Here is a 27,214-nt window from a genome sequence, read left to right as displayed (position 1 = left end):
TCTCTGCTTTGAAACTTGTCACCAGTGATTCCCCTACCAGAACCTAATGAAGGTGAGTATGAAGAAAAATACATTTTGCCAAAAAATTTCCTCAAAGTAATGCACTACAGTCAACTATCATATGATAAAAAAAAAAGAGACAAAAAGAAATAGATTCTACCAAAAGCTATTTTTTAAAAATTCTTCTATAAAAAATCAGGCATAGCAAATTCATCCTAACCCCTGAAACCTCAAGATAATCTCTAAAGACTGAAATATAATCTGGTATCAAAGGGAGATCCTAAAACTCTATGCACTGACAATATTCTACCTAAAATTAAAGAAAGTGTGGCTCATAGTAAGTAAGGAATGAATCTGTTTCCTGAGGATTAGTTTGAACTGCAGGTAACACCTGATGAAAACTGATCATTATTCCATTATGTGGTTATGGGACATACAACCTAACATTTATGATAACTTGTATACTACCATATATACTTAAATAGCAACACTTTTTAAAAATCTTAGGTTCAAATTGAAAAAAATGTACTGGTCTATATTTTATACACCTCACAATGCTATAGATGTTCTAATTTCTTCAATTGTGACTTTTGTTTCCTGTTGTGGTGACTGAGAGCTGAGGATTCCTGCATCAAAACCAAGATTTCATAAGAAAACTTAGGTGCCATGCTGTCTGTGAGACAATTCAAAGCTATTTTCAAATGTGCTTTTCCAATTATATTAGTTGCAATGATTTTTTAAGTACATGTTCTCTGCAAAGCTACACTCTTATATGTATATGTCACTGTTTAATTTTCCTTGACAAATATTTTCATTCTTTCTTGGTTTGGAATTTAACATTCTGCTTAATAATATCAGTCACTTATTCTAGGACTTGAATTCATACAAAGTCTTGGTTATAACACTCAAGTATCAAATGCAAATTCAACAAATACTAATAGTTACCAAGTACTTACCATGTACCAGGCACTATGACATCATTCACTTATTTTGAAATATGCATAATTTTCACAACTAGAAGTGTATAGATTAAAAATTCCTTAATTTACATTTTTGTGAAGTTATACTCCACATTATGTAGCAAAATTATAAGATGTTTTGTGTGTCTGATAAGTTTAGTGGTTTAATTTCATTGACAAATAAAATATCAACCCACTTTCAATTTTCACTGCTATTAATTTCATGAATAACTTCAAACTATAAGAGTAGCAACAAATTATTTTCTACTGAATACTAAAAATATTTTTTAATTTGCTGACATTTTTTTAATGTGGTAGCATATTTATGAGTCAATAGAAAGTTGTACACCAGGAAATCATCCCATCACTCATGTAAACTACCGCATTACCCTTTTAACTGGGTCTCCATGCTACCATACAAGCTTGCACCCACCACACCATTCTCCACAAAATAATCACAAAAAATCTTTCCAAAATGGAAATCTGGTCATGAAGGGACGTGCTCAAAAACCTTCAATCACCTAAGAATAAAATCCAAGGCCCTACATGTGGCAGTTAAGACTCACCTCTGGGCCCCTTCCTTTCTCTTCACTACAGCCACATGTGGCCTTGTTCCACTTCAATCCCTCTTCCCTTCTACACTGTGGCAATACCAAGAACCCCCACTCACATAGCTGTTTTAGACTCCTGTGACTTCACACCTTTATATCTCTTCCATCAACTTTCTCTTCATTCACCTGATGAACTTCTGTTTAAATATCTGCTCATGAATCACCATTTCTATGAAGTCTTTCCCTGAACTTCTCTTAAACATGACTTCCTTTCTGCTCTGTACAGTATCTTTATAATACTTGTTTTACTTTATTCCCATGTCCTGCTTCTCTCTGGAGCTATGAAAATGGGGATTATGGCCATTATTTTCCTGAGGGTTATCTCAGGATTTGGCACATGGTGGATGTCACTAGGTTTTTGTGGAGCTGAACTGAAAATCAGGGGGCCACAGGAAGTTGCTTTCTTCTGCCTTTAAAGTAACATGGCTTTCACCTAGCACAGGTTCTGAGCAAACAAGTGTCAGGCAGCACTGTGCTTGCTGCTAATCATTTTCCACTATTCCTGAAGTCTAAACTAAAACAAGCAGCAGGTATATCTGAACAAATTTTATTATGTTCTCTCTCAAATATTTAATATTTTTTTATTGTTCACAGAAATCAGAATATATAGGGAAAATAAATATCTTTTTCATGTAGATATGTGTTTATTTTAACCTACTGATGCGAAACAAGTAATAATAACTAAAGAAATGGGAGAAATAGCATAAGCAATTGAATTCTAGGCCAAAGTAAGTTTCGTGGCCTAAGAGAAGATCTGTGAGATCCATGAATTTGGAAAATCACCTGCAGTTTTTTAAGCCGTTTGATCTATTACCCTAGTTTAGTCGAGAAGTGGAAGTAAGATGAGAAGCCAATTCCCTCACCATCAATCTGGAGAGCCCATTCCACATTTACTAATTAGGCTTTTATTTAATGGGGAAGAAAAAAGGCATTTTTAAATACTTTCTGCCAACAATTATTCGTTTTTTAAAAGTTTGACAAGATGAATAATGTATTTGCTTTCTCAACATGGCATTTCTCCAAGCCTTGCACCTTCTTGAAATGGGCTGTAAACCAACTCAGTGGGAGAAAATTGCGCTACCTGACCCATTCAGATATGAGTGCCCAAGGAGAGAAGTCAAGGTGTGTCACAGGATCATAGGTGGAAGAAATACTGACAACATTGCTCAACCACTTTTCTTTTACAGAAGAAGATAAAGAATATCAGCAACACAGAGTAAGTGACAGCACAAGGACTCATCCCATTATACTTCACGGCAAGCACATGATACGACATGAGTATTATAAAAGATGCCTCCATTTTCTAGTCTTTGGAGTTTTAGGATTAAATATAAATGTTTTGTAATTATTCATACATAAACAATGTAAGTTGTGATATATGTTTTACATGCAAGTAGAATATAAATGTCACTATAAAATAATAAATATATTAATCACATGTAATATTTAATAATGCCTCCTAATAGTTTGTAAATCCAAGACAACAGTGGTGTAAGTCACATAAAACTGAATATCATATAGTTAAGATAGTAAAATACTCAAATTTTTGTTCTAATGTCTTGTGATCCCTCCCAGCGTCCCACATAATCATCACTCCTCTGAAGCCACAACCCTTGTCCTTCACTCCCCAGCTCTGGACACTTTTTTTATAGAACAATAGGTGTTAAGGACTAGAATTGGGGTAAAAAAATAATATCCAAGATTCATATGTCAAGAAAGGTTTAGAGCAGGAGGTAAAGAGGTCGGCCACATAGCTATGTTCAGTCTAGCTCATAATTTACTACTGTCACCATCAAACGAAGTCCAGATCCTCTTAACAAAACAATCTGTAGCACTTCTTTGTGATTACCATCACATGCAGGGTATATTTTTATCAGTGATTATTTTTAATGTCTATATCCCCCACTGGATATTAAGTTCCACAGGGACACTGCCAAGGTCCGCTTGCTTACCACTGTATCCTCAGCACTCATCAAACAGAAAGTGTTCAGTAGATGTGTTGAGTCAATGAATCATAAAACCCTTTAACAATGGCTTTGACAACTGCTTCCTAATTCATCTAAAACCTTTATTATTATACACTACAAATAATCACTTCTTACTGTCACTAACTACTATTTTTTCTCATAGATAGAACTTGATACACAGATTCTATCACCAATAAATACAACAGGTGGCTTCTAACTCTATTCAAAATGCCACAACTCAGTCTAAGGAAAAAAAGTTCTGCCAAAAGCCCTTATGAGGGGTTTAGAAACTACATTCCATGCCATGGGAAATCATCTTCCTCAACCTGGCTAAACTCTACAAGAACATTCGGCCCAAGGAATCAAGTACCGTAATCATTAACACTGGCATTTGTTTATTGGACAGAAGCATTATCTTGCTACCCTACATTGCCTTCTATGTCAAAATTTAATTCAGACTCAGTTTGTGAAGGGTAATTATAAATATACACACCAAATGAATTTAAAATGACTAACAGATTCTTAACTATACTGGCGCTAGTGAGTCTCACTCAAACATCTTTTAAGAACTTAATCCATATTAACTAAATAAAAAGTTGTGGAGAAGTTTTTCTCTCCAAGTGGGAGGCACATATCACATTTTCAGCTAATTTTGAAACATAAATAGCAGTGTTACTCTAACACACAAACATTCTCAACGTCCTATTTGAAGTACAGCAACCCAAGCAAACATGGGTGGCATTCCCTTGATGAGTTGAAATAAATGCCACCGAGTATAAAGTTCTGGATTTACTCACTTCCAATGAGAAATGAAAAGGACATGATCTCACAACTCAATCTGATGTATCAGTAGGGAAAGTAACTAAAAAAAAAAAAAAAAAAAGCAAAATCCTAGCAGCTCAGGAGGCAAAAGAATATCAAGTAAACACTTAGAAAAAGAAAGTGAAGTTTCCATAGAGGACTAATGGGCTAGAAATAGGTATCCTTAAATGTACCAACCTTAAACATATTTAATGTTTTCAATATTCATTTTGTATCAATGAAAATCACCCTATAGTAACAGATTTTTTAAATGGTGTTAGGAAGTATGAGGTGATGCCAGTATTAGAACCTGTCCTTCAACATCCGAATCAATAAACCATGTTTTAACTCTGTATCAATGAAAATATTTAGTGATACTTCTCTCATCTCCAAAGTTCTACATGAATATAGAAATTTATTAGAAGTAGAATTAGTTAAAAGTATATTGTCTTCTATTTATTTATTGTAGCAGCTCTTTTTCCAGTCGCCATATAGTTTTCAATAATCTTATGATTTGCCAATAGTCTAAGACATGTGCTGATAGTTTACGAAGGCAACACCAGAAAAACCGGATAGAGTCTAAAGATCTTAAGTGCTAAATTTAAGAAAGCTCAGAAACCAGTTTAGACCAGGGCTGAGTAAATCTGGGACTAATAGATGTGGTAATGAGAGCTGTATCACTATTTTTAAATATCACAAGAGGCATATTATTAGCTACCCACTATTATAAGAGAAAGAGTCAGTCTGTTAATAATAGACTGAGATTTTTAAATCTTGAAGATGTCTAGGGCTGAAACTGTTGAATAAAGAAAAGGTACACACAAACAACTGTGTATAATTTCTAGAAGGTCTACTATTCTCCAAAGTTTCTGCAGAGGAAGCACAGGCTTTCCCTTGCCCCATCATCTGACATGGATTTTCACTGAGTAAAAGTAGCAATAGCTCAAAGTTTCCTGATTGCAACAAACATTATGACTTTTATCTGTTTAGTGGCCTTGTCTGTCACTATTATCTCTTTATCAACTGGTTTTTCAAGGAGACATTCCAATGATATAAATATTTTGTCTAATGAAGCAGAGACCCTACAACACTGCAAACTACCCAAAGCTGCACTCTGCATGCTCATCATCTCTTAAAAAAGTAATTTCACACTTTGCGAACAGTGTGTTCAAATAGAGTAAAGTTGCTTAGGAGTTAATTAATTCCCCCTTGCATCTCTATTCAGCATATATATGCACCATATCTGGGACCATAAGTCTCTCTACTGGATTAATTAGCATTCACAGTTAACAAACAGCCTGAATCATTTTAGACAGAATTTATGATTTAAACTAATAAAATTAAGTACATATAATAATATCCTATATTTCCCATAATAGTTGCTCAATTCATCTTAATAGAATTGAAGTACTCTATTATCCTCTACTAATTCTTCTTGCTAAATGTACCTACCTTGTTTCCAAACTTTACTTGCAAGGGTTAAATTTAAAATATCAGATAAATAACTTCACATTTTTCAAAGTAAATGCCTTCCAGAGTACAATGTGTTACCTCTCCCAGGAGTACTTGTATGTTACAAGAAGGCAACAGGTGATGGCCAAATTTCAACCATCTGCAAAGTAGATGCAAAGAATAGATTGTGAATTAAAAGGACCTTTCTCAAGTCTTGAAAATGCAGACTAAAAGTTGCTACCTATACCACTAATGCATATAGTTAGCTTTGCTTTAAAGTATTAAAATGTTCTATTGCATTTAATCATAATACAAAATTTTGAAAACTACATATATCTTTTGATTCAGCAATACCACTTCCAAAGATTAACCCTAGAAGTTATTAAGAATCTTTATTGAAGTTTGCCATCAACATATCCAACCAAAAGGGATCTCTTATGATTAAATTATTAGTGATCAAAAATCATGTTGAATATTTATTGGCAAGGGAAAATGTTTATGCTACTCTTACATGATTGCGTGAAATGAATACATAAAAATATATGATGAAATGAATTTGTAAATACGAGAGAAATAGCATATGCACACAGTTAGACATAAATAATCATTTGCAGTAGAATGATGAGTGATTTTGTTTTCCTCTTTGTATTTCATTTTACTCTTCAAGTTATCTTCACTGAATATGCTTCAACTTCAATTAAAATAAACTATAACTTTTTTCTTAACTTCAGGGAAGGAGACCAAATTGTTTGAAATAACAAACTAGTTCTCAATTATTGAAAGCTTCCTCCCCTCCAGGAGCCTGCAAGTGGTTTTCAAATTATTCTAACTACTATTGCTATAAAGAAACATTTAAAAAACTAATCAGCAAAGGTTAAAACTAATGGCTCTATAGTGACTCACAAACACTAGAATTTGGTTTTGCAAATACTGCTTGTCTAATGCATGAAATAAAAGTAATTCTTAATTAATTTAAAAATATACTTGAATTATTAAATAATTGTAAACAGATCAAGATCTTTATTTATACATAAGTAGTTTTAAGCTGTACCTTGACAGAGAATGTTAGAAACTAAAATACTGTTTTGGTAGCTATAGTATTGAATAGGAACACAAGGAAGTATAGTGCAAACTCAAAGTTTTAAAGTTCAAGTAAAATGTCAGAATTAATTTGTGCTTTATGTAATTAGGTATGGGTCTTGAAATAAGGGGAAATATTTAATTAAGGTGAGTAAAATTGAAAAGAACTTCTAGTTTCACACTTAATTGCTGAAGTTTCTTATATTAAGAAAGCTGGAAAATGTTATTGCATAATCATCCACATGTGTTACACATGTTAACAAAAAAAAAGGAACAGATTGGATATTGAACTAATAGAGATAGAGACTTGCAATTTTAAAAGACCTCTCATCATAACTACCCAGATTTTTCCTATACTTATCTACATGCAATATGGGGATGGATACTCGATAAATATTAACCAATGGCAACTCAGTAGAGAAATATTTTTAAATGGAACCTCCAACTCTAATAATTTTTGCAATCTAAACAACATGTTTCATTTTCAAGTGATAAGAAATAACTCTGTTCCTTGAATTGTTTTCCAAAGCAGCCATTTTATCATAATTCATTTTTAAAACCATCTATTCTAAAAAACTTAACTTACAAATCTAGCAAGGAAACAATCTACCACTAAAAGTATATAGATAATTAAGAAGTAATCTCCAGAAAACCCAAAAATGCTAATAAAAATATGAAATCTATAGATGCAAAAACTAGAGGCAACTATTTCATCTATTTAAAGGGGCACTAAGAATACACCTATCAATGTGTAACTTACCATATTTTCAAATAAGCACTAACTTGATGTGGAAAAGAAATCCTAACCTTAGGAAAGTGCCATGTGGCATTTTTAAACTTTATTACCCCTTTGTTGCCTCCTTGTCCCAGAGCCGATCACCTCGAACATTAGTACTCTGACCTTCTAGAAAACTGACAGATAAAGTTTATAGTTAGAAAAAATGAGCTTTTATGGGTTTCCAAAAGGGAATTCTTACAACACTAAAAGCCATATAATAATATTGATTTGATAACCAACTTTTTTACTACCAAATTATAGACTTAAGATTTCTGGAAAAATATCCAAGCAAATTTGCCATAACGTATAATAAAAAATAGTCCTGAGCCCATGACAAACAGTCTAGAATCTCTTTGCAATCTTTAAATATACATAGAAAATAGGTCTTCTTTAAAACAGGTCTTCTTTAAAGTATTCAGTATCCCAAAATTTCCCTTTTACATTGGGACTGACTGACCCTCGTCCTCACACATTTGTCAAAAATCAATTCAGCTACAACTTGCACCTTTCTAAGCAAATAACTTCCATGCCTGTTTCTAGTTTCCTTCCATCCTAAAGGCAACTGTACAATATACAGAAACAAGGGTTATTTTCTTGTAAAACCATCTTCAAAAATCAATTAGAATATTCAAAATATTCCATTCCCACAAATGAAAACAAGTTGCTTATTGAAATGACAGTCTTCCATTTCACTGCCTTAAAAATTAAGCTGGCATGGATAATAAAAGTGTTTTCTGACTGGATATGCGTAGCATTCAAATATTTTTAAAACAAATACTAATCCATAATTAGATTTCACAGGCACAATCTATAGAAAATAGAATTTGCTTTTATTTTCTGGGGGCAATATTAATGATTTGATATCATGAAAGTTATAACAAAAATACTGCAGCTTGCAGAAACTTATAAACAAACCTGCCTTGAATGTTTCTTATTGTTGTAGCCTGATCTTTACCACCCATTCACTCGGCAAATACTTATTCTGCCTACTATGTGCTTGCCCATCACTGTTTCAGGTGCTTGGAGAAAAATTAGGCAACAAAGCAAATGATACTCTTATCATAAGCCATTTCTGTCCAATTAGAGTAAAAAGACAATCATCAGGTAAATGTGTCAGATGCAGGCACTTGTAGGGAAAAACACCACAAAGTAATAGAGGATAGGGGCTACTGAGGGCTGGGGTGAGGAGGGTGTCTTACACGGGGTTGTCAGAGAACACCTTGCTGATGAGGAGATGACATCTAAGCAGAAACCAGAGGGGGTGGGGGTGGGGCCACATAGATCTGGATCTACAGCTGTCCAAGCGGCAGCCACAGAAAGACCCTAAGATGGAATGGGCATGGACAGATAATGGAAAGGTCTGGGCAACAACAAAGCATAAACAAACTTGCTTCATTCAATAAGCATTTATTCAATGATTATATTCTAAAAATGACACTAAGTGTTTCGTGATATTAAGATGATCCAGATACAGTCTCTGGCCTCAGCGCTGGATATAATTACAATACAGAGTGATAAATGTTGTGAAACATTTGAGCTGGGTCTCAAAGAAGACCAATAGCAAGTTCTACTTCAAGAAGATGAACCAAGAACCCAGAAAATACAGAGAGTTGAGGAATGTGGCAGATACTTTTGGCCCATGCAACAACTATTCAAATTCTCCTTTTCCTTCCTCCTAGAATTCAGGCTAAAATACTTGATCCCCCAGGTGCAGGGAAGGGAGGCATATTCCACAGTCTGCCAAAATGATGTAGGTGCAAGGAAGCCTCAAAATTGGAAAGTGTCCTCTACTGGGAGCCAGGACACTACTGCACACCTCTAAGCAAATCAACAGGCCACAGGGCGTTTATCTGACCCACCCCAGGCCTCTGTAATCAGGCCCTCCTTCCAAGACCTTCTGCCTTCAGCCTTCCTCATCATCTTCAACCTAAACTGTGCATCAGCCTTCTAACTGATCTCTCTACCTATGGGTACATTTAATCTGTCTTCTATTCTTCTTCTGAACCTTAGAGATATCTCAATGTTAGTTACCTACTCAAAAACCTACAATTTTTCTATGGAATACAGAGAAGATTAAACAAGAAACAAGACCCCTTACAATTTGGTTCCAAGTTCCACTCTAGCCTCAATACCTGTCACTCCCACAGACATACCATTACCCTAAACGCAACAGACTCCTTCCCATTTGTTCAAACATTCCATACACCTTCCCACCTGCAAGCACTGCTCCTGCTGTTTCTTCTTCCTGAATCCTTTTGCTTTCACGACCTATCAAATTCGTACATATAGTTCAAGACCCCATTCAAACTTCATCTCACCCATGAAGCCTCCATCACTCACCTGTATTCACCCAGTCAGAAGTAATTACGCTTTCCTCTGTAGTACCCTAAACCTTGCTTTTACCCCAGTTAGAGTAGTTACCACCACCCCTCCTATACCACAGTTGTATAGTATACATGTGTGTCTGACCAACCAGATTTCAATTCCTTGCAGCAAAGTTTATGTAAAATTCATATTTGTATCTACTCATAACCCAGCAAAGTGCTTTGTACACAACAGGTATGAAATTAATGTATTCTGAATTCTCATCAATAAGCTACAATTAAATCCTCCCTTTATAAGAGAAAAAACAGAGGCATTCCTAAATTGAAAATTACAGCATCATCACAAAGTGAATTTCTCAGGCATTACTAAGGTATTCAGCTATTCAAACAAATCCTAAATCATTGTAGATATCATCGAATAGGAAGATAAAGACAGCAAAACAAAGTATGAGTGCTTACTGGACTACATAAAATAAAATTAAAGAGACATGGGGAAATGAAAAGCATAAATCTACCCACATTAGGAAGCATTACCAAGGGATACTAAAACAACTCATTTAACAAATATTTATTAAGTGCCTACTATGAACAAGATACTATACTGATCACCAAGAATGCACAGGTGAAAAGAATGAGAAAGGGCTAAAATTTTACATGAAATATTTTTAAGTACAAAGTATTGGCCTTTATTACTTCCAAAAGTATAACTAAAAGATCTGCTTAAGGGTCAAACATGACTACCAATACCCAATTCCAAGTTCAAATCTAGGAAACTATCTTGCCTATATTGTGATTATGTGGGAACTCTTCTCCCAGGACTGCTTTTGAATGTTAAAAGGGCTTCCTTTATTATTAGTGACTATAAACTGCTCAGATAGAAAATTTGAGTTCCAGATACTTGAATACATTTCCTGCTTTGAAATAAGTTCTATCCATGCACAGGTTGTTTTAGTAATTAAGGTACCAACAGCCCTGCCATCATGAATGAAAAGGGAGGAATTTATTAAAATGATGTTATATAGGGGATGTCATATGGGAGATAGTGGATAGTTGTTCACTTTGTCCTCTGAGGTCAAAATAACAGAAACTGAATGGAAATATGACAAAGACGATTTAAGTTAGACATCAGGGGAGTTGTGAGGCACTGATTCACACTACCATGTTATACTCTGAGCCATTTCGTCTGCAGATTTTGAATGAAGCAGCCTGCTTTCTTCTAAGATAGTAGAGGGCAAGACAAGCAGATGTAAAGATGACCTCTTAACGTTTCTTTTTGACATGAAATTCTACTGTACATAATCATTTGCATGTGTATTGAAAAATATGAAGCTGCTACTCTAGGAATTAAAACATATATATTTTAGGTATATATATATATACCTAAAGTACCATCTAAGATATAATCTGATTTAGTATGCCCTTAGCCATACGAGGATTCCAAGGATCTCATAATTCCTTCTTGTAAATCAATATCAATAACATAAATTATCAAATGACTTGTTTGGCTTATGAATAAATAAATTCAAATTGCCTGTTTTTTCAAAAACTGAGATCTTGGTACATGAGTGCCACAAAATATCTTTGTTTCTACAAGTCTATGCATAGAGTTAAAAAGAAATCATATTTCTTATTTACTCATAGAATAACTTGCTCCCAGCAAACATTTGTACTAAACCATTTTGAGGATTTTCCTATAACCGTTGTAACTGAGTATCTTTTATTCAAAACAAATTTAACATCATTACATTAATGTTCCCTAATCAATAATAATTCCATAAAATTTAGTCCACAATCCCTTGCAAATTAAAAATATTACTGTGCTCTTTAAATGTATAAATTATTTATAATAATAAATATATTTCTTAATATTCATTCATTGAAGAAGTGATTATAGAGAGTAGACATCTAGGCACTGTGCTAAGTATTAATGACACCAAGATGACCCAAGTACAGTTCCTGTCCTCAGACATAGAAACATACCCTTGCAATACCAACACAAACTCATTGGGTGTTCAAAAGAGAACCAACAGCCAAGTTACTATATAAACCAAGTACCAAGAGAGTTCAAAGTTCCAAACAACTATTAATAAATACACAAAGGAATTGAGGAAGCACAGCAGATTACTTTAGGATGGCTCACTCGACACTTATTCTGATTCCCATCTTCTGTGGTTTCCTCCAAAATAGAGGCTGAAAAGCTCAAATACTTTTTACTGCATTCTAGAGGTAATTATGTTACACACTTTTGGCCAATGAAGGAGGTGGAAGTCCCTGTGAGCAGGCATCCCTTTCTAAAGAAAACGAGAAAGTACCAATGAGAAGAAAGCTTCTGAGCTCTCCCTTTGTTTTTCTTCCTGCCTGAAAGCAAGCACAATTTCTAGAGGTGCAAAAGTCATCAGTGAAGTAAGAGGCATAAGTTACGTACTAAGGATGGTGGAGAAGCAAGACATTACCTGGACTCCTGATGGCATCAATTACCTGTGAATTAACTGCCTTCAGATCTCTCATGACATATGCAAATAAAGCCCTTACTCATTTCACTATTAGTAAGATTTTCTACTACTTGGAGCCAGAGACATTTTTACCCATTAAAAGAGGAGATATTTAAGTTAGACTATATACGGCTCCTCCTTTCTTGATTTAAGCTCTAATTCTGTCCTTCCTAGCTAGAAGTAATAGAAACAATTTGGAATTTGCCTTTCAACAAATCATCTACAATTTTTGGTAACCTGGATTACTTTAATAAACATGGCCAAATTCCTCCATACAAATCCATTTGTTGCATAGTCATTATAAGATTTTTCTTTCTTTTCTTACTGGAACATTCAAACCCCCGAATGTATAAGATAACATTTTTCTATAGTATAGTATATATACCATTCATATATACATATATATATATATATATGAAATATACATATAAGTCAATAGCTGAAGTTTAGGGAGAAAAAAGAAATAAAGGAGAACGGAGAGAGAGAGGGAAGGAGGGATCTAACATTTGAAAGTATAAACTATATTTTTCAATTTTGTGAGCACTTCAGAAAGTAGCTTCAGAATTAATGAAATATAATACAGCAACAATATTTTTAAGTTGGGGAGACCCCCCACACATACACTTGAAATCAGTGATTCTGTTTTTGACAATTTTTTAAACTTGAAAAATACATACTCCAACAACTATTTTGTGTCCAACTTACCACTATCATTATTGTATTATTGTAATATTCCAACTATCTCCAGTAATCTCCCTGAGGCAATAATCATTCTCTATGTACATGTCTCTTGGACAAATTTTAAATGTGTACTGTTCTTAGGATAATCTCTATTGTAAAATGCTGAAAAGATTCATTAATTTCAATCACCATCAACTCCATATACCACATATACTTTTTCTGCCTTTTTTGTTCAAATATATTTCACTGTGGCCATTCAAAGGAAAATTACACATTCCAATAACATTTGAGTTCCTCTCAGTTACCCTTTCAGTGGTTCAGGGTAACGATAGAGTAAAGAATCATGTTCTTCACAGGCTCTCCTTTTCTTTCCCCATTTGGTGGAATTTCAACTTCAAATCTTTTGTGCCAAAAAGCAGCAGGTAATGTCTAATGCTCTTCTCTAACAGTAGCTTACTTTGGAGGGAAGGAGAGTGAGAGTCAGGAGAATCACTCATTCCAGCTTCTACTAAAGTATCTCAGCATATGGGATAAGCAATCTCTTTTCCTATTTTCCTAAAATAGAATTATGGAAACATAATAAGTTGGGGGTAGAAAGGAAAGGGAAAAATAATTAGAAATTTTTCAACTACCTCTGAGTATAGGTAGTGGCTAAAAGACTGAAATTACTGAAAGTTATCTAGCCCTAAACTCTCACTGAGATCAGTCAAAAAACATCCTACATATTCATAAACAGGTAATTTATATTCCTTAGCATTGTTCATAGGTAGAGGCTTCCTCTGTAAAATAGATAAAAGCTATATTCTCTTCTTCCTGAGACTGTAAGAATGGGATAAATAAGAATAATAAGTATAGTCAGATAACATAAATGCTTTCATTTTAAAACCAGTATTCAAAGACAATCTACAACAATCCATATGATCTCAAAGAAATATTCAGAGAATGACAAGTCACCCTTATCTATAATATCATCTCAACTTCAATTTTATCAGCAGTTATGTCCTTTAAAACAAATATATCTGGGCTCCTTACATGATATGAAGTCCTTTTTCTTAGGCTCCCTTTTATTTGGTTATCTTTTTAGGTGCACTAAAGATTGAGTTTACAATAAACTGAACAGACAGCGTACAAAAGGCTTTTAGAACTATACCATATGGTCCAGGGAAGAGAACAATCTGGACGATCCCCATTTCAATCTGCAAGCTTGTCCACCTCTATAACACATTATACCACTGTAATAAAATATTAAGATGGAAACGTAAAAGCTAAAATAGTCCTATCTTTAGCATTACCAGGCAGCCACACTTCTGAAAATTTACTGATAAACTTAATAAACATCTATTTTAATTCATATCCCAAGATTTTGGTATGCAACACAGGGCATACAAACCTAGGCCACTATTCAATAGAAACAATATTTCGGCAGGGATATGTGTGGGTATTCAACTTATGCTTCAGAAATTTAGAAGGGGAAAAAAAAACACTTTTACAGGGGCATATTGGCAGGGGCTGATGTAACAGATGACACATTCTTGGAAATCAAATAAAAGCAATAGGGAAATACCCATTGTTGCCTGGTGAAGGCCTAATCACATGGACACAGCTGGAACCAATGTAGATCATTCATTAATAAAAATTGTATTGTAGTAGGCACTTTTTGATGCATTTCAATTGCTGCTGTAGCCAAATCCCTGAATTTCTTTGTTCAATGTTAGTAAGATTGTTTTAATGGGAAATATGAGAAGATTTAGGACAGGAGAAAAAAAAAAAAACCCTGTTCTCATGCTAAAAAACAAGACTAGCTCAAAAAGCTAAATGTCACTTTACCTTGCAATCTACTTACACTACCAGCAGCTTAAAATATGCAGTGTAAACCTGAAAAAAAGGGGAACTCATATGGTACTATAGATAAAAAGTGAGCAGTGTGAGATGCCACAGAAAACATATGAAATACTAGTAAAATTATTCTACATAATGATAATGTAATATGTCAGCAGGTGGGGGAAATTAAAATGTATCAAAAATTAGGAGAAAAAAATCAAACTGAATTAACATGTATTCTTTCAGGCAACACTCTCTTGAATTTTGACACTAAAAAGCATATGTACTTTATGCTTAAGGGAAAATTATTCATATTTTTGACCACATAAACTTAGAAGTCACTATTTGTTATTACATTACCAATATTTGATATCAAACAAGATATTCAAATCATCTACCCAAGAGTTTTGTTTGAAAGATATACTGATAATCAAATGAAATAAAATACTAGTTGTAAGTATAAACTTGGTACATATAATAAAATCCTAATTAAAATAATAAACTTAGCATTTATCCAATTTTTATCTCTTCATAAATTTGCCTTCCATGTTTCTATAAATATAATGATTAAGTTACTATATCATAATTCCTGAAAACTATATAATATCAAACTATAAAGATATAATAGCTTTACTACATATTCTGAATTAAAACTGTATAATTTATTGGCTACGAAAAATGAAAAACCCAACAGCACTTACCAAAAAATTGCTCAAACATTATAGTTTTTAAATATATTTCTCCTATGCCTCTGTGTGTACTTAGAATAAACAAATAGGACAATTCATGTTGCATTTGCTAAGTCACTTAAAGATACATTCCTTCCACACAAAAAATAAAGGGCTTAAATGCAAATAAAAGTTATACCATTGCAGAAAAATGCATTTAGAGTCAATGAGTAGTACTTAACATGCAATAAACATTATTCAATATACGTGAACAGACAGAATGAATGAAAGAGGTTTTTGTCTGCGTTATCTTTACTCACCAATTCTAATATTATCAGACCTTGGCACAGGGGATTCAAGACAGACAATCATGAACTTAACGAGACCAAGAGAAAATAAGTTTCACTGGCATTCCTCCTCAAAACTGTCAGAATTCAGAAACTTAAAATGTTGACCTAAAGATTTAATTAATAAAACTTAACAGGCATCCCACCCAGATTCACGTTAGCAACTCTGCAGAACAAAAGCCACTTACATACAAGTTTAAAAAGACAGCACTGGAGGAAATGGGGAACTGTAATATTTATTACATATGCATTATACATACAAAGCAATTTGAGTATTTGTTTTGCTGAAGTAATGAGCCAATATGTTGCTGAACCTGTCTTGAATGACAGAAAATAACAGGTGAGTTTATTTAATGCATACTTCTGACATACCTCTGTTTTACAAATAATTTTAATGATATTAAAGCATTTTCTCAATTAAAAATAAACCTCTGGATAAAAACAACTGTTAGGTTGCACAATTTCAATGTATCCATAATAGATACATATTTCAGTATATATGGCATATAAAAATGTTTCACATTAATAATTCTAACACGAACCACTGTTTACTTTCTTTTCAGTCACATTTGTTACACTGTTACAAAAATACATGAGTTTTTTCCTCCCAAAGTAATTTTTCTTATTGCCAAAAATCATTGACAATTTTTAAAATAAAAGTAAGTCAAAATAATATCAATCCCTTCCTAAAAAAAAAAAATATTCTGCCTATTTAACTATTTTTATCTTGATTTCAAAACACCAATTTTTAAAATAGATCACTTGAAATAATCATTTGTTTTTGCTTAATATAACAGAAAACACATTTATATTTTGAGGAACATTCTACGAAATTTCACTTGCTCAAAGTGAAAATCTAGTCTCCTACTCAAATCATCTCCATTTAAAACTCATATGCCACATTTTCACACTCTTTCTAATAGTAGGTCACTAACTATAATTTAGTGAGAATTGAGAAACTTAAAAACACTTATGCCATGTTTTCACACTCTTTCTAATAGTAGGGCACTAACTATAATTTATTGAGAACTGGGAAACTTAAAAACACTTCCGTGTTTTACCTTGCATTTGGATTTCAAAAGAAAAAATTTTAAGTGCACATTCTTTATTTTAATGGAAGTTCACTGGCTTATCTGCCAACACTTATCAGACATTCTAAAAATGAGTGTTCAATTTATAAAAGATAGGAACTGACCCTGAGTTTTAGACAAAAATAGAAAACAATGGCAGACTTTTTGGTCTCAACAAGAGATATCTTGGCATAAAAATCCATACAATATAAGCAAATATTACTCAAAAGTTTCCATTCAAATAATAAGCTGTGAAGCAGACAAGATTCCAACCAATGAAAAATACTATGTCAACATGACCAAAGTTAGCAATATTCAGAAGTTTTGCAAAGTGTGGCAAAAATGCAACTGCAAAGGAAATCTTTAGGAGAGCTGGAAAAGGCAAATTTAGCACCAGCTTCTACAAGGAACAAAGCCATTTACTAAATGTGGAAGTTCTCAGAAGAATGATATTTATTTCTATTTCAGAAAAAAAAATTTTTTTTTTCACAATGGTGGCCTGCGTGAAGGAATGAGGAAGACAAGAGTGAAAATAAACGGTATAAGTAGGAAAGACTAAGGCTGCCTTCCTTCCTCAGTGATGCTGTGAGGGTAGACCCTCTGCCTTACAAAAACCACTGCCAGAACCAAGCTATACAAAACATTTTGGCTGCAAGCCTATAACAGTGCCAGGCTGTTTTTCATTTTTGTGCTAGACTCCCTCAATTGAGACAGTGTGGGATTGTCACTTTGATGCACATAGAGAACAAAGAATAATATAGTGGGGGGGTGGATTTTTTTGCCCCTTTAAAGTTAGGTTGGCATTTTGTTTTCTTTGACAGGTCTTGAAAAGACCCAAGAAACAAAAGTTATGCTGAAGAATGCATTAGCTGCCTAATAAAACTAACACTGAGTACAATATTGTCACAGTTTTAAAGCCATGTGAGAGATTAACATTTTTAAAAAATCAGACTTTAGGTGTCCAAGTCATATAGTTACCTGTTTAAGATGCCGGAAACCAAGAAATACATGATTCACAATTACATAATCTTATTTAAAATCTGATACTATGAAGGCAGACCATAAAATCTGGCCAAAAAAAAAAAAAAAACTAATATAAGTATTACAAATTTTAGGTCACTATTCAGAGACAACTGTGTTAGCTGCCATTATGACCTTGATTTCTCCAAAATTAAATAATCTGATGAAAAGATTATAGCATTATAATCTGAATATTTTATGCCTTCACAGGGAAAGAGGTGATAAGTGATCAAAAATGTTTAAAGGATTAAACCACACATCGTCTAGAAAGCTGCCACAGACACAAACAGGAAAACCGTCTCTTCTATCCTATTCAATTCTGTACTAAAAATGAAGCTACCACAAATGAAAAAGCCAAGTATGTGCTGCTGCAACCTTCAACTAAATATACTATCTGAATCTGGTGACTAAAAACACCAATAAGCCATTAGCTCCTAGAGGTATGACCTTTTTCTCTCTAATGCACACGATAAGTAGAGGTAGAGGTCCATTTTCTACAAACCAAATGAAAAGAAAGAATGAACTGTGACAAGCTCAGATCCCATGCTGGCATATTTTACACTAAGCTCAGCATCATCTAGAAGCAGTATGCTTCTCCCTGCCAATCAGAGGGAGAAAAAGTTATGCAACTAATACAGTGTTGATAAATAGCACCAAAGGTCTACAGTCCCTTCCTCCTGCACATCTCCATTGAATCAGCTGTTAAAAGAAGACCAATAGCTGTTACAGAAATAGCAAGAACTAAAGCACTTGCCTCAGATGTTACACATGGAGGCATGAATCATTTACCACCTGAGACTATCTAATTTCCGACAAAATGATCCCCTGCCCAGTTTTGTTCACGGCCACAGAATCTGATAACAAGTCACGATCGGCGTTGGGAAAGGTGGTGGGAGTGAGAACATGGGGAAGAAACTGAGTGAGAACAGTGGCCAAACTTCAAACAATACACACACTTCTCTTATTCAAATTTGCACCCCTGTGCAACACTTTAGGATGACAAAAGCTTTGTTAAAGGGTTCAGGTAGAATGATTTACTTTGGGTGGCAAGGGTAAGTCTGCCATGTAATTAAGGAATGTATTATTTTGCTCCTCACTGTTCTCCTTTTACATTTTCCTTTTACTCTATGATATACTGCTGATGCTATTACCACACGGGACACTGATGGTTGTAGGCAAGGCATTCATGTATTGCCAACGTGGTCCAGAGAATGATGTCTGGCTGGCTTTAGTTCAACAAGGAACATGAGGCAAAACCAGAAAGCAAAAAGAATGAAAGTGTAGAAGAAGCCAGGCAATAGGCTGTTTTTTTCTGTTTATTAATGGTGCAGATGAAATAGGGGGAAAATCTGGAAAAAGCAGCCAAGCTAACTCAATTACAAAGAAAGATTAAAGGAGTTAAATGTCTATAACTTGGCTGACAACCAAGGAACAATATGAGAGCTGTCCACAACTCTCCAAAGTATATACATAAAAAGAAGACTGGAGAATTTTTATCTACTATAGCAGTGCGAATATATGAAATAATAATGAGATAAATTTTTTTTTAAAAATCTAACTTCAAGCAGCAGGGAAATAATCTGGAAAAATTTAAGAAAGGCTGCTTCCTTCTCTTTAGAAACATCAATCATCTTACTGAACCACACTGCAGTAAACAATACATGTAAGAAATGCCCACATACAGCCCGAGGACTGAACTGACGGAGATGTAAAAATGGAGTCCCATCTGCTTACCTGATGATCCAGATATAGGGATGTCTCTTTACATATTTCCAATCTGGCTAAAGCAGAGGTACCTGTGAGATCACAAAGGACATAGTTAAGTTGTTACCTTTAAAATAAGCCCAACCTGAATTCTGAATCCTGACCTGGAAAACAGCTGACTTGGATGATCTAGTCTGGTTCATGGACATTCCAAGATGAGAGAAGAGCATGCAAGAACAGAAATGTTCTAAATGATTCTAGGGTTATTCTTAATTAATAAGAGCTTTTTCAGTCTTTCCAGGGATTCCTCAAATCAATTATAACCCAAAAATCATAATAATAATGCAGACTGGAGGTACTTAACCTTGGTTGATGGATGCCCTTCAGGAGTTTATGCACTCCTGAATGATGTATGTAAAATTTATGTCTTTATATAAACAGATATCTCCCTGGGAAGAAGGTCAATAGTTTGTCAGTTTTGCAAAAAGGTCCATAATCCAAAAAACTGTCAAGACCTTCTACTGAAGATTGCCTAAACTCTCAGAGGCAGGTCGGAATACATACAGATAATCAGGCCAGGTTTGGGGTTTCCACCCCAGGGAAACACAGACACTTGTGGGTCTGGGGTAAATATCTTAAGAACACCATTTTCTGGGAGAGCAATACATCAGGTTTAAACTGTAACTTAACTCACAGCCCTGTGATCCCTGCAAGCCATGCATAGTCTTGAAGATAGCTAAGATGTTATACCCATATACCCAAGGGTGGATGTCGTGACTTTTCCTGTTCTGTGTATATTAAAGTCAGGATGCTTAGGTATATCAATACTGACAGGGTCAGAACTAACACACTAACTCATCCAAAAACGACCATATATGACAAGCAAAAAAGGAGGTGTTATTAAAGCAACAGGAAATGTGGCTCCCAAACAGCTTACATACCGTGAAAGTACAGGATTAGACAAACATATGCCTTAAAAGAATTATTTTAAGCAGTAATCACAGAATCAGAATAACCTATATCAGAAAGAAACCAGGCTGGAGAACCTTCCAGGCACCAACTGTGAACAAGATGGGAAAGCATTCACAGCCACAGAGAACATTCTGAGCTGGGGTGTCACCAAAAACAAAAAAAGATAAGAGAAAGGCTGAAAAGACAGAAATCAAACAGGAAGGAAAAATTACCTTTTGAGATGGCCTGTTTCAAATAATGATCATGTAGTATATTCTCTCAAAAAATGATTTATTTAGACATTCACCTACTGAGCATCTACCAGGCATTGCACTAGGTGCTGAGAATTCAGCAGTGAACAAGACAAACAAAGCCCTGCCCTGCTGGAGCTTAATTTTGGGGAGCAGGGAAAGGACACAGGGAGACAAACAAGTATATTAGCAATATCATTTCAATTTGTGATACCTGATATGAAAGAAATAAACAAGATGATGTGACCAAGGCATGAGAGAATGGCCTACATCTATCTCGTACATCACAGAGATCTTCACTCCCATTCTCAGAGTCAGTCAGGGTCTTACAGAATTAAGACCAGGAAATGACCTGTCTAGCTAGGGACAGCTAGCCAGGCCTGTGCATTTCAGAGCTGAAGACAGGACAGCTATTCTGGAAGACAAAGTATCACTACCTCATTATCTCCACACTTTAAAATACACACACCTAGATTGAATGATAATTTTATGATACAAGCTCTGCTTTAAGAAGATATGCCTGAGAACAAGAAACTGAACAGCATTTTTTGTAACTCTTTAAAAACTGACTCAAGGATACTGTACACTTTGTACCCTAATACAAAGAACCATATTCTATCCAAATTATTGTCAAGTTTCATTCAATTAAAAGAATTTCATTTTTTGTTTGCACAGACAAATCTGATTAATTTCTGCTGTCAAAGGTGGGCAGCATGACAGCCAGCTTCCAAGAGGGCCCCAAATAGTCCACACCTCAGGGAATTCATGCCTTGTGCAATGCCTTCCCTCCTGTCAGGGTTGGTCTGAGTGATCAACAGAATGCAGTGGAAGTGATGGTGTCTGTCCTAAAAGATATTGCAGCTTCCTCATTGCTCTCTTGGATCACTCGTTCTGGGGGAAACCAGTTGCCCGCTGCCACATTGTGAGGACACTCAAGCAGTCCTGTGAAAAGGTTCACATGGCCTTCTGCCAAATAGCTAGAATCAACTTAACAGCCATGTGAGTCAGCCATTTTCTAAGCAGATCCTCCAGGCTAGTCAAACCTTCAAATGACATTGCCCTGGCCAACATTTTGACTGCAACTCATAAAAGACCAAGAGCCAGAACCACCCAGCCTTCACTCCAATCCCTTTCTGCCATGTACTCCAATTTCCTATATTCCAGGGGCTTGAAAGCTAATAAAAAGAAACAACAAAAAACTAACAAAAAAAAAAAAAACTACGTTTTGAGATGTTCTTACATCATGCCTTCCACAGCGGACCCAAGTTCAACCAAATCCACTCAATATTTAGAAAGCAGAAGTGAGCAAATCAAGGTGGTTGCCAATTACAATGAGATCAAATCGTATAGTGAAGGCATTTTGTTCTTCTGAGACAACCATGAAGATATTCTCCTAAATGATCTTTAGTATCATGGTTCAAAGTAGCAAGTAGCAGTGGAGTGTCTACTAGAATAATATCATGGGGTGTTTCTTTTAGATTTTGTTGTTCCTAGCTAATAACAGTCAAGTTTGGTTCCTTGGCACTTCTGGAAATTAAGTAGCATGTAACAGAACTCTGTATGCTTAAACTAGCTAACTGTATGCAACTCATAGCTGTTGCCTGCAACTAAGAACCCACACTATCATATACAAGTTCTCCTATCTTATAACACTTGCATTCCTATCTCATGATTGACCCTCTTCTTTTCCATTGCTAATCCCTCTACTCATGCACTGAATCGTCTTCATTCATGCCATTTCTAGGAACTTGTTCCATCAGTTTTACCCTTTTCCCTATCTTCAATCTTATCCTCTCCACTGTTGCCTTCTCCTTCATCAATAACACGCTTCTTTCAGTCCTACCAACTATCCCTGCCAAGCTTCATAAAATACTATAAGCTCATTGTCTTTACTTCAACTTCCATTCAATGTTCAAATGACCACAACTTGGCTTCCTTAGCTATCACTACTAAAACAGCTATTGGCTGGCAAGGACCAAACAATTGTCTATTTTCATTCCTCACTTTACAAGACTATGGCATTTGGCATTCCTACCCACCATGTATCTTTAAAACTTTGATGATAACAAGATCATGGACTTCCAGCCTCAATGACACAATCTAGCATCCCATCTTCACACATCATCATCACCCCTGTGCACTGTACCTCCAACACCTGAGAGAGATACACAGTAAACTTGCATACAGAAGTCATTTCAAATGCTTGATAATGCTGTTCAAATATTCTATCTCTTGAAAGCCTCAGTGCTTAAAGACATCCAAAAAGAAAGATATAAGCACTTAAAAAAAAAATTGACATGGATTCTACAAGCTATTAATATGAAAATATATTTCATAATTTTTAAGCTATTTAAGGAAAAATAAATCTGTTTGGAAGTCAGACATTCCAAAAGAGCAGTGATGTAAAACAGGTGTATGACCTCTTAAAACAAACTTCCCCAAAGCTAAAAGTCTAACTATGGCTATTTGCTTAACACTTACAAACCAGAATGCCTGTGACTGCCAACCCAAGATAGCAACCCTGAGTCCTTTTCTTCTGAATGTAGGTACTCTATGACATCTGTCATCTCACCAACAAGAAGGGATGCTGCTGACTTGACTGGCCAGGGGGGTGACCCATTCCTTCCTCCCTGGCCAAAGGAGGGCCGTCCCTGTCAAAGCTGTAAGCTTTCTCGAGGCTGGCCTCCCACAATGACGTGAACCAAGCTTCTATGGTCAGAGATGTGATCAGCCCTTTTCTTTAAACTTCTCTCACAAGTCAGAACTCTTCACAAAACCCACAAAAAAAAATGGCTTATTTTCATTAATTTGCTTTGTGTTGCCATCATTTATTGTCTTCATTTTTAATTCAGTGATATTTTTAGCCAAAAGAAATGAGGTACAGTCAGTTTTCCTCAATCTGTTTCAGCTCTTACTCTTCATCTTCTGGGACCCAATTCACGTGATCCTTTAACAACTATTTATTTCACACCAAACTAGATATCTCCCTAAAGCCTACCAATCTACCCTCTAGGCATATTTCTTAAATAAAAGCACTAGATCTTTGTAAACCTAAAATTTGCATATTAAAGGAACAAATCAACTATCAAAAGACCTAGTAGTATATAGCAGTTGCTCACCTCTAAGCAGAGTTTAAAATTCATTTCAATTTATTATTTTTTTAAAGAAACAGCTATTGACTTTTTCCCTTTGCAAAATACAGTGTTTAATGGGCCTAGTTAAATTAGAGGTGATAATGTGAAGGAAATGTTTTAAATTGGTAAATTCTAAACCTTGTAATAAAAGTACATCAGTCAGAAGTTTTAATAAGACTCAGCAGGACAGAGAAGAATTAACAGTCTGTAGGAATCAAAAGGTGGTGATGGGCAATGATAACCTTAATCATTTGCATAGAGATTTATAATTTCATTGCTTAAAGGTTAATGAAATTATGTGGTATTTTGCCTACTCTTATCCCGTAAATGATTTCATGCCTTGGTTTGTATATATTTACCATGTGAATCCTTTAACAAGAGAAATGACTCCTTTTATCAGTGAATCTACTACATTTTTTACATATACACTCCTGGGTGCACATTTTCATTATCTGTTCTAACCAATAACTGGGTGCCCTAAAATAAAACAGAAGGTTCCCAAGAGCATCTCAGGAAAACAAACTAACTCATAATCAGATCTCTGAAAGTACATTAAGTTGCTAACATGATTGATTTTTTAAAAATTAGATACATTCTTTATATTACTTTCAAGTCAACTACTGCTAAATAGTTGCTTTTGCCAAATGATAGCATAAAACCCACCCCAGAGATTGATGAAGGCACTCACACTGAGGATGAAGATGGTTGCAAAAATGCAAGCAAAACACTTAAACTATTAGAACAGGTAATATAATAAAAAAAAATTCTAGGTGGAGCAATTGTTTCCAAACATTACACCACAAAAACAACACACTGTCGTGGCTCTGCTTCTCTGAGCATCCAGGAAGGTTCAGGGTCAGCCGCTTTGCTTAGGACCCAATTCTAATGGAAAACTACCAAGAGCCCAACTCTAGGCAGAGTGGTGTTTCCTACCCTAGCTGCACATTAGAATCATGTGGAAAGCTTAAAAACAAAAAAACTGACACTTAGGCCCCATAACCAGAGATTCTGATTTCATCAGTAATTTTTAGAAGGTCCCCAGATGATTTTTTTGGGTGCAACTAGGTTTGAAAAATAAGCTATAAAGCATTGGTTCTCAAAGTGTACAGTCTTTGGACCAGCAGTAGCAGCAGCATTTGGGAACATGTTAAAAATGCAAATTCTTAGGCCTCGCCTCATACCTAGAGATGCAGAAACTCTGGGGTGGGGCCCGGTGTTTCATCAAGCTTTCAGGCAATTCTGATGCACACTAATGTTTCAAAAACACTACTTTAGAGTAAGAATGACCTGGGTTTCAATTCTCTCTCCACAATTTACTAGCTGCATTGGTCAGCTCTCTAAACTTCACTTTCCTCACGTGCAACATAATGGAGTTAGCTACCATTCCTTAATCATCTAGTATGTGCCAGAGAATGTGTTAATAAGCACTTTATATATTAACACATTATAGGATTTAACCCTTACAATGAGTTTGCCTGATAGATATTATTACCATTTATACCCAAAGATTATGGAAATTATCCAATATTACAAAGCTAGAAAGCAGAATCAGAATTTAAACCTAAGTTTTAAAAATTCCAAAAATCATTGCTCTTTCCCTATTCCCCAAAATATTCTTGCTAATCTTTCTTTTCTTCCTTTCTTTTTTTTTCTATTCTTCCTTTCATCTTTCCTCCTTTCTTTCTTTTCTTCCCTTTCTCTTCCTTTTTGTCTGTCTTTCTTTCATCCTTTCTCACTTTCTTCAGGAGGAAGCTTATTTTTCTAATATAAAGCTAGAGATTATCTAGCTTGTATAGTATTTACTGTGTGACTGCAAAGTACTTAGCATGCTGCCATATGTCCAAAAGCAAAGAATTAAAATATGAAAAAAAGGAGAAATCATAGTAATGAAGTTATGAGCTAGTTGAAGAGACACACATTTTGCAAAATATAGGGACACATATGACTTAGTTCTAAACTGGTGGGTAGAAATCAGAAGTAACTCAGGAGTTCATAAGATTGGAGCTCAGAAACCAAGGCATGATGCCAGGAAGAAGTTTGACTTGTCCTGATACAAGGAGTAAAGTCTCTCCTACACAGGAGGAGAAACAATGGTTAGAGAATAGCACAGTAGAAAATAAAGCTAAGTAGCTAGATGGGTCCAGATTGTGACTTAGACTAAGAAAACTTTAACTTTAGTACAATAAAAAGATAAACTGCTTTTTACACAGAATATTTTTAACGTACTGATAGTAAAAAGGTAAGGTTAAAATCAAATCATAAGAACTTATTCTAGAAAAAAAATCAACCTGGGAAAAAAATAGGCAGGAGAAAGAGTCATTTCTATTACTAAAAGTGTTAAATATGATCCACTCTTCTGTAATAGTTCCACGGGTTAGTCATATTCGATACACGGTATTTTCAATTACCCACAAATCCAACCAGCATTGGCTGATCACATTAAGCAAGGCACCAAGGATAAAAAGATAAATAAGATTCCAGCTCAGGACACATGGAGCAGGTTTATGTAAGAAACAGACTGCCAAATGTTTTATGCAACATTAACATAAAGTTATTAGGAATTCTAAAGGCCATTATAGACAGACCAATTCTGAGAAATGACTTTTGTGAAATTCCTGAAAGTCAATGAGATACAAGCTAGCCAAAATGTTCTGCATTTAAGAGTACTTTGCCTAGGCTAGTATCATAATCACCAGCTCACAAGTGGCGTATGCCTAGTTCATCCACATTTAGGCGTACTCATGGCTAAGAAAGGCAAGCAAACAAAATCCAGAGGTAACCTTTCTAACATTCACATCATTCATTCCATTTTTTCACTAAAGAGCTAATGAAAAACTATGCTCAAAAACCCACTGGAAGATTCTACCTATGTATTAATGAGGGACAATTGCAAGGCACAATGGGATGACTGAATTCATTAGCATCTAAGGTTTCTAACTCTGTCAATGATAGTCTGATACTGCATAACATCTTTAGTTCTGCTACAATCTGACAACTCCATAATGCCAATTTGTCTCTGAGAACCAATTTAAGGAACATGTACATATAACAACCAAACTATGCTTGAATGACAAGGCACCAGGGTTATTTTTTTCTCAGATTA

The 27,214-nt window shown here is 34.9% G+C and overlaps 1 long non-coding RNA gene across 1 annotated transcript in view; it reads right to left on the bottom strand.

Annotated features, from left to right (window-relative positions):
• The window catches only part of LOC123643740, an 87,201-nt gene that overhangs the window by 1,529 nt on the left and 58,458 nt on the right, over positions 1-27,214 (bottom strand). The window contains exon 3 of the long non-coding RNA XR_006736913.1: positions 19,806-19,867. This is a non-coding gene — a long non-coding RNA (uncharacterized LOC123643740). The remainder of the gene's footprint in view (positions 1-19,805; positions 19,868-27,214) is intronic.

This window comes from Lemur catta, chromosome 8, assembly GCF_020740605.2.
Source record: "Lemur catta isolate mLemCat1 chromosome 8, mLemCat1.pri, whole genome shotgun sequence".
NCBI classification, from domain to species: domain Eukaryota; kingdom Metazoa; phylum Chordata; class Mammalia; order Primates; family Lemuridae; genus Lemur; species Lemur catta.
Note: the sequence above shows the minus strand (reverse complement) of the source record. Positions and strands in the feature narration are given on the sequence as shown.